Source organism: Arachis hypogaea, chromosome 10 (genome assembly GCF_003086295.3).
Source record: "Arachis hypogaea cultivar Tifrunner chromosome 10, arahy.Tifrunner.gnm2.J5K5, whole genome shotgun sequence".
Taxonomy (NCBI): domain Eukaryota; kingdom Viridiplantae; phylum Streptophyta; class Magnoliopsida; order Fabales; family Fabaceae; genus Arachis; species Arachis hypogaea.
Genome location: NC_092045.1, coordinates 103,145,836 through 103,155,607, shown reverse-complemented (window position 1 = coordinate 103,155,607; position 9,772 = coordinate 103,145,836). Strand labels below are relative to the sequence as shown.

Here is a 9,772-nt window from a genome sequence, read left to right as displayed (position 1 = left end):
TAATGAGATTATGTTTGAGACCTTTGACAAGTATAACATTATCTATGGAAGTGGAAGGATTTTTACCAACTTTTCCAACGCCGATTACTTTGCCGGTGTTGTTGTCTCCATAGATCACGTTTCCTCCGTTTGTAGGCTCTATTGCGGTGAACTTTGATTCATCGCCGGTCATGTGTTTGGAGCATCCACTATCAACATACCAATTTGTATCCTTAGCTCCAACACGTACCTACAAAATAATTAAAATTGGGATTTAGGTACCCAAGTGAATTTGGGTCCTTGATGGTTAGTATGAGCGTAATGCCCATATGGTGCCCATCTCATATCTTGACTATGAAAGTTTATATGTTTAATTCTAGTAAAGCATACGGGTGCTATATGACCTACTTTATTACAATAATGACATATGACATTTGGATTATGCATCCTATGCATGTTTCTAAATGGTTGCCTAGGTTGTTCCCTAAATGCAACATCTTTTGATCTATATACATTGTGATTATAATTTCTAAATGAAGCATGTTGAGGAGGATGTTTAAAGGCTTCATTCCTTTTAGGCATGCTTACCTTTTGGGCTTGCGGTTGCCTAATAGGAGTTTTAACATTTTTAAATTTTCCTTTTTCAAAACCCAAGCCTTCCTTATTATGAACATGCTTTTGGTCTTTCAACATTTTATCTAAGTTCTTTGAAGATTCATTGAGCTTAGCTAAAGTGTTCTTAAGATTTGTAATTTCATTTTCATGCATTTTACAAGATTTGTATGGATCACTACTTGTGCTACACTTGTCTTTTCCAAGATTGATATTCTCGTTTTTCAACATCTCATTTTGTTTTAAAAGTTCCATATTCTTTTTCTTTAGGAGAGAATAATCTTGGGTAAGTTTTGTGTACACCTCAAGTAAGGCATCATATTCATCTTGTAAATTAAAGAAAGTGGGGTTGTCATTACTAACCTTTTCTTCGCTTGCCATTAAGCAAAGATTTGCAACCTCGTTGTCATCGGAGTCGGATTCATCCTCGTTCTCCCATGATATGTATGCTTTCTCCTTCTTCTTAAATTTCTTGTTTTTGTCCTCCTTTTGAAGTTTTGGACAATTGGGTTTGATGTGTCCAACTTCTCCACACTCATAGCATTTTGGTACCTTTGTTTTGCTCTTGAAGTTTTTCTTCATTGCAAACTTATTGAATCTTTTTAATAAGAGTGCAAATTCTTCATCTCCTTCTTCTTCATTATCATCACTTTCTTCTTGCAGTGATGTTGTTTTAAGGGCGAGACTTTTCTTCTTGCTTTCTTCACCTTTTTGTCTATTTAGCATAGTCATTTCATAGGTGAGAAGATTTCCTCGCAGTTGATCAAAAGTAAGTTGATCATAGAGCCTTCCTTCCACAATGGCGTTCACTTTGGAGTTCCATTTTGGTGTAAGGCTTGTAAGCACCTTGGTCACAATTTGTTTATCATTGTATTTTGTACCAAGCATGCTTAGATTGTTGAAGATCTTGGAGAGTCTTTCAAGGGCTTCTTCAATGCTCTCTTCATCTTTCATTTTGAAGTTTTCCCATTCATGAACCAACATAAATACCTTTGATTCTTTAACATGGTCGGTTCCTTCGTAAGTGATTTGGAGTTTATCCCAAATCTCTTTAGCGGTTTCACATGTAGAGATCTTCATATAATCATGCTCGTTAAGTGCACAATGAATGAAGTTGATGGCTTTATCATTCATTGCCACTTTCTTCCAATCATCGTCACTATATTCATCTTCTCCTTTCGGTACTTGCTTTAAGACGGAGACTCCTTCTTCTTTAGCGCTTGTTGTCTTTGTTGGAATGTGATTTCCATTCTCAATTACTTTCCAAATTCTCACATCTTGAGAACGGATCCAAATTCTCATCTTATTTTTCCAATAAGAGTAATTTGTTCCGCGGGTTTGGGTGGGAAAGTGGTTTGAATTTGAATGGTGAGGTAGGTGGGGTTTTATGAAGGATGGATGTGAGTGGTGAAGAGAAAGATGGGATTTGATAGGTGAAGGGTTTTTGGGGAAGAGGTGTTGAGGTGATTGGTGAATGGGTGAAGAAGAGAGAGAGTGGTGGGGTAGGTGGGGGTCCTATGGGGTCCACAGATCTTGAGGTGTCAAGAAAAAGTCATCCCTGCACCAAATGGCAAGCAAAATCTCGATTTGTGCCAATTCTGGCGTTAAACGCCGGGCTGGTGCCCATTTCTGGCATTTAACGCCAGTCTGGTGCCCCTTTCTGGCGTTAAACGCCCAGAATGGTGCCAGACTGGGCGTTAAACGCCCAACAGCTAGCCTCACTGGCGTTTAAACGCCAGTAGGTGCGTCCTCCAGGGTGTGCTGTTTTTCTTCCTGTTTTTTCATTCTGTTTTTGCTTTTTTCATTGATTTTGTGACTTCTTATGATCATCAACCTACAAAAAATATAAAATAACAAAAGAAAATAGTTAATTATAAAACATTGGGTTGCCTCCCAACAAGCGCTTCTTTAATGTCATTAGCTTGACAGAGGACTCTCATGGAGCCTCAGAAATGCTCAGAGCTATGTTGGAACCTCCCAACACCAAACTTAGAGTTTGAATGTGGGGGTTCAATACCAAACTTAGAGTTTGGTTGTGGCCTCCCAACACCAAACTTAGAGTTTGACTGTGGGGGCTCTGTTTGGCTCTGTTTTGAGAGAAGCTCTTCATGCTTCCTCTCCATGATGACAGAGGGATATCCTTGGGCCTTAAACACCAAGGATTCTTCATTCACTTGAATGATCAACTCTCCTCTATCAACATCAATCACAGCCCTTGCTGTGGCTAGGAAGGGTCTGCCAAGGATGATGGATTCATCCATGCACTTCCCAGTCTCTAGGACTATGAAATCAGTAGGGATGTAATGGTCATCAACTTTAACCAGAACATCCTCTACAAGTCCATGGGCTTGTTTTCTTGAGTTGTCTGCCATCGTGAGTGAGATTTTTACAGCTTGTACCTCAGAGATCCCTAACTTCTCCATTACAGAGAGAGGCATGAGGTTTACACTTGACCCTAAGTCACACAAGGCCTTCTTGAAGGTCATGGTGCCTATGGTACAAGGTATTGAAAACTTCCCAGGATCCTGTCTCTTTTGAGGCAGTTTCTGCCTAGACAAGTCATCCAGTTCTTTGGTGAGCAAAGGGGATTCATCCTCCCAAGTCTCATTTCCAAATAACTTGTCATTTAGCTTCATGATTGCTCCAAGGTATTTAGCAACTTGCTCTTCAGTGACATACTCATCCTCTTCAGAGGAAGAATACTCATCAGAGCTCATGAATGGCAGAAGTAAGTCCAATGGAATCTCTATGGTCTCAGTTTGAGCCTCAGATTCCCATGGTTCCTCATTGGGGAACTCATTGGAGGCCAGTGGACGCCCAGTGAGGCCTTCCTCAGTGGCGTTCACTGCCTCTCCTTCCTCCCAAAATTCGGCCATGTTGATGGCCTTGCACTCTCCTTTTGGATTTTCTTCTGTATTGCTTGGGAGAGTACTAGGAGGGAGTTCAGTAATTTTCATGCTCAGCTGACCCACTTGTGCCTCTAAATTTTTAATGGAGGATCTTGTTTCAGTCATGAAACTTTGAGTGGTTTTGATCAGATCAGAGACCATGGTTGCTAAGTCAGAGTTATTCTGCTTAGAACTCTCTGTCTGTTGCTGAGAAGATGATGGAAAAGGCTTGCTATTGCTAAACCTGTTTCTTCCACCATTATTGTTGTTGAAACCTTGTTGGGGTCTCTGTTGATCCTTCCATGAAAAATTTGGATGATTTCTCCATGAAGGATTATAGGTGTTTCCATAGGGTTCTCCCATGTAATTCACCTCTTCCATTGAAGGGTTCTCAGGATCATAAGCTTCTTCCTCAGATGAAGCCTCCTTAGTACTGCTTGGTGCATTTTGCATTCCAGACAGACTTTGAGAAATCATATTGACTTATTGAGTCAATATTTTATTCTGAGCCAATATGGCATTCAGAGTGTCAATCTCAAGAATTCCTTTCTTCTGACTAGTCCCATTGTTCACAGGATTTCTTTCAGAAGTGTACATGAATTGGTTATTTGCAACCATTTCAATCAGTTCTTGAGCTTCAGTAGGCGTCTTCTTCAGATGAAGAGATCCTCCTGCAGAGCTATCCAAAGACATCTTGGATAGTTCAGAGAGACCATCATAGAAAATACCTATGATGCTCCATTCAGAAAGCATATCAGAAGGACACTTTCTGATTAATTGTTTGTATCTTTCCCAAGCTTCATAGAGGGATTCTCCTTCCTTCTGTCTGAAGGTTTGGACTTCCACTCTAAGCTTACTCAATTTTTGAGGTGGAAAGAACTTTGCCAAGAAGGCATTGACTAGCTTTTCCCAAGAGTCCAGGCTTTCTTTAGGTTGAGAGTCCAACCAAGTTCTAGCTCTGTCTCTTACAGCAAAAGGGAATAGCATAAGTCTGTAGACCTCGGGGTCAACCCCATTAGTCTTGACAGTGTCACAGATTTGCAAGAACTCAGCTAAGAACTGATGAGGATCTTCCAATGGAAGTCCATGGAACTTGCAATTCTGTTGCATTAGAGAAACTAATTGAGGCTTAAGCTCAAAGTTGTTTGCTCCAATGGCAGGGATAGAGATGCTTCTCCCATAGAAATCGGGAGTAGGTGCAGTAAAGTCACCCAGCACCTTCCTTGCATTGTTGGCATTGTTGTTTTCGGCTGCCATGTGTTCTTCTTCTTTGAAGAATTCGGTCAGGTCCTCTAAAGAGAGTTGTGCTTTGGCTTCTCTTAGCTTTCTCTTCAAGGTCCTTTCAGGTTCAGGATCAGCCTCAACAAGAATGCCTTTGTCTTTGCTCCTGCTCATATGAAAGAGAAGAGAACAAGAAAATGTGGAATCCTCTATGTCACAGTATAGAGATTCCTTAAAGTGTCAGAGGAAAAGAAGAGTAGAAGACAGAAGTAGAAAATTTGAACTTATCAAAGAAGATGGAGTTCGAATTTTGCATTAAGGGATAGTGTTAGTCCATAAATAGAAGGATGTGAGAAGGAGGGAAGTAATTTTCGAAAATTAAGTAAAAGATTTTGAAAACATTTTTGAAAACACTACTTGATTTTCGAAAATGAAAGTGGAAAAGAAATCAAGTGATTTTTGAAAAAGATTTTAAAATTAGAAATAAAAAAGATTTGATTGAAAACTATTTTGAAAAAGATGTGGTTTAGAAAATATGATTAGTTTTAAAAAAAATGTGATTGAGGAGATATGATTTGAAAAACGTTTTAAAAGGATTTGATTTTAAAGAAGATTTGATTTTGAAAATTAAAAACTTGACTAACAAGAAAAGATATGATTCAAACATTAAACCTTCCTCAACAGAAAAGGCAACATGCTTGAAGTGTTGAATCAAATCATTAATTGATAGTAAGTATCTTTGAAAATGGAAAGAAATTGATTCTGAAAACACATGATTGAAAAGATATGATTTGAAAAAGATTTGATTTTGAAAAACTTTGAAAACCTGAAAAAAATTGCATTGAAAAACAGAATCTTCCCTCTTGTGCCATCCTGGCGTTAAATGCCCAGAATGGTGCACATTCTGGCGTTTAACGCCCAAAACTATACCCTTTTGGGCGTTAAACGCCCAACTAGGTACCCTGGCTGGCGTTTAAACGCCAGTCTGTCCTTCTTCACTGGGCGTTTTGAACGCCCAGCTTTTCTGTGTAATTCCTCTGCTGTATGTTCTGAATCTTTAATTTCTCTGTAGTATTGACTTGAGAAGACACAAATAAAAAAATATTTTTGGATTTTTAATAATAAGGAAAAATCAAAATGCAACAAGAATCAAATAACTATGCATGCAAGACACCAAACTTAGCAGTTTGTATACTACTGACACTAATGAGAATGCATATGAGACACATAAAACACTCAAGTCAAGAGAATTCAAAGATCAGAGTAAGAAATCATCAAGAATTATTTGAAGATTCTTAAGAACACATGAATGGATGCATGCAATTGACACCAAACTTAACATGAGACACTAGACTCAAACAAGAAATTTTTGGATTTTATGATTTTTTTTTATTTTTTTGTGTTTTTCGAAAATTAAGTGGAAAAAGATATCAAAATTCTTAATGAGAATCACAGGAATCATGCAATGTTAGTCTAAAGCTTCAGTCTAAAGGAATTAGACATGGTCAGCCAAGCTTCAGCAGAACATTGCATTCAAGAGCTAAATTGATGAAGATCAATCAGCTTTGGTGATGATAAGAACATCACCTTGAAACACTAGAATTCATTCCTAAGAACTCTGAAGAAAAAAAAATACCTAATCTAAGCAACAAGATGAACCGTCAGTTGTCCAAACTCAACAATCCCCGACAACGGCGCCAAAAACTTGGTGCACGAAATTGTGATCAGTACTTTTCACAACTCAAATAATCCCCGGTAATGAATCCAAAAAAACTTGGTGTTCAATACCATGGCATAAACACAACTTCGCACAACTAACCAGCAAGTGTACTGGGTCGTCCAAGTAATAAACCTTACGCGAGTAAGGGTCGATCCCACAGAGATTGTTGGTATGAAGCAAGCTATGGTCATCTTGTAAATCTTAGTCAGGCAAACTCTAATGGATATGGTGATGAACGCATAAAAACATAAAGATAAAGATAGAGGTACTTATGTAATTCATTGGTAGGAACTTCAGATAAGCGCATGAAGATGCCTTCCCTTCCGTCTCTCTGCTTTCCTACTGTCTTCATCCAATCCTTCTTACTCCTTTCCATGGCAAGCTTATGCAAGGGTTTCACCGTTGTCAGTGGCTACCTCCTATCCTCTCAGTGAAAATGTTCATATGCTCTGTCACAGCATGGCTAATCATCTGTCGGTTCTCGGTCAGGCCGGAATAGAATCCAGCGATTCTTTTGCGTCTGTCACTAACGCCCCGCCTGCTAGGAGTTTGAAGCACGTCACAGTCATTCAATCATTGAATCCTACTCAGAATACCACAGACAAGGTTAGACCTTCCGGATTCTCTTGAATGCCGCCATCAGTTCTAGCCTATACCACGAAGACTCTGATCTCACGGAATGGTTGGCTCGGTTGTCAGGCGAGCACTCGGTTGTCAGGCGATCAACCATGCATCGTGCAATCAGGAATCCAAGAGATATTCACCCAATCGAAGGTAGAACGGAGGTGGTTGTCAGTCACACGTTCATAGGTGAGAATGATGATGAGTGTCACGGATCATCACATTCATCAAGTTGAAGAACAAGTGATATCTTAGAACAAGAACAAGCGGAATTGAATGGAAGAACAATAGTAATTGCATTAATACTCGAGGTACAGCAGAGCTCCACACCTTAATCTATGGTGTGTAGAAACTCCACCGTTGAAAATACATAAGAACAAGGTCTAGGCATGGCCATGAGGCCAGCCTCCCAATGATCTAAGATAGCATAACAATGAAGATAGCTACCCCTCGATGTCTCAATACAATAGTAAAAGGTCCTACTTATAGAAAACTAGTAGCCTCAGGTTTACAGAAATGAGTAAATGACATAAAAATCCACTTCCGGACCCACTTGGTGTGTGCTTGGGCTGAGCAATGAAGAATTTTCGTGCATAGACCTCTCTTGGAGTTAAACGCCAGCTTTTATGCCAGTTTGGGCGTTTAACTCCCATTTTGGTGCCAGTTCCAGCGTTTAACGCTGGGATTTCTGAGGGTGACTTTGAACGCCAGTTTGGGCCATCAAATCTTGGGCAAAGTATGGACTATCATATATTGCTGGAAAGCCCAGGATGTCTACTTTCCAACGCCGTTGAGAGCGCGCCAATTGGGCTTCTGTAGCTCCAGAAAATCCGCTTCGAGTGCAGGGAGGTCAGAATCCAACAGCATCTGCAGTCCTTTTCAGTCTCTGAATCAGATTTTTGCTCAGGTCCCTCAATTTCAGCCAGAAAATACCTGAAATCACAGAAAAACACACAAACTCATAGTAAAGTCCAGAAAAGTGAATTTTAACTAAAAACTAATAAAAATATACTAAAAACTAACTAGATCATACTAAAAACATACTAAAAACAATGCCAAAAAGCGTACAAATTATCCGCTCATCAATCATCCTTCAATTTCCCAAGGCCCCAAGAATCTGACACAATAAGAAAATCATTTAGGCTATTATACATGTTCACATTGTTCCTTACTTGACTGAGATGTTGATTTAAGTTGCCAAATTTTGGGATACAATGATGGCCCCAAAATCTAATACGGGATCCATCCCCAATACTCCAAATCAAATTGTCCTCAAACTTTTTCCACAAAGAACATATCCCTTTCCACAGGTTGGAATCACTCATCTTTTTAGAAACAGTTGGAATGATATCATCACCACATCTATACTTAACCCTCAGAACCTTTGCCCAAAGCGCATCTTTTTTTTTCAATGAGATCTCAACCCAATTTCATCATGTAAGCATGATTCAAATCTCTAGCATGACGAATCCTCGGCCCACCATTTCTCTTAGGCTCACTAATAGTCCTCCAGTTCACAAGGTGAATGGTGGACGAAATTGTGATCACATCAATATAGCATCAATATATTTATTGTAGGATTGTGGAACTTAGGATTTTTGGTATGAGTGGGCACAATTCCGTTCAACTGACCAGCAAGTGTACTGGGTCGTCCAAGTAATACCTTACGTGAGTAAGGGTCGAATCCACAGAGATTATTGGTTTGAAGCAATCAATATTTATTTTATTGATCTTAGTTAGGATGTCAACAAGGATTAATTTGGATTAAAAGTGAAATTATTGGAATTTGATAAAAGAGGGAACAATGTTACTTTGATTTGCAGTAATGGGAAACATGTTGGAGTTTTGGAGATGCTTTGTCCTCTGACTTCAACTCTTCCTTGAAATCCTCTTCTCACACGCAGGTTCCTTCCATGGCAAGCTCTATGTAGGGTGTCACCGTTGTCAGTGGCTACTTCCCATCCTCGCAGTGAAAACTATGCTCACGCACTCTGTCACAGTACGGCTAATCACCGGTTGGTTCCCGCTCCTACTGGAATAGAATCACTCTTTTGCGTCTGTCACTAACGCCCAGCAGGTTAAAGTTTGAAGCACGTCACAGTCATTCAATCCCGGAATCCTACTCGGAATACCACAGACAAGGTTTAGACTTTCCGGATTCTCATGAATGCTGCCATCAATCCGGCTTATACCACGAAGATTCTGTTGGGGAATCTAAGAGATATTCATTCAATCTGATGTAGAACGGAGGTGGTTGTCAGGCACACGTTCATGGGTTGAGGAAGGTGATGAGTGTCACGGATCATCACCTTCTCCACAGTTAAGCGCGAATAAACATCTTAGATAAGAACAAGCGTGTTTGAATGGAAAACAAAGGAATTGTATTAAATCATCGAGACGCTGCAGAGCTCCTCACCCCCAACAATGGAGTTTAGAGACTCATGCCGTCACAAAGTATGTAATTCAGATCTGAAAATGTCATGAGGTACAAGAAATGTCTGTAAAAGTTGTTTAAATAGTAAACTAGTACCCTAGGTTTACAGAAATTGAATAAACAAAGATAATTGGTGCAGAAATCCACTTCTGGGGCCCACTTGGTGTGTGCTGGGGCTGAGACTAAAGCTTTCCACGTGTGGAGGCCCTTCTTGGCGTCAAACTTCAGGTTATGACGTGTTTTGGGCGTTCAACTCCGGATAATGACGTTTTTCTGGCGTTTAACTCCAGACAGCAG

At 39.8% G+C, this 9,772-nt stretch overlaps 1 non-coding gene across 1 annotated transcript; it reads left to right on the top strand.

Moving 5' to 3' along the window:
• The first annotated feature begins 4,226 nt into the window (after positions 1-4,226).
• On the top strand, positions 4,227-4,334 carry LOC112719304 (small nucleolar RNA R71). Its single transcript, XR_003161610.1, has one exon. It is a non-coding gene; the product is annotated as a small nucleolar RNA R71 (small nucleolar RNA).
• Positions 4,335-9,772: the final 5,438 nt, after the last annotated feature.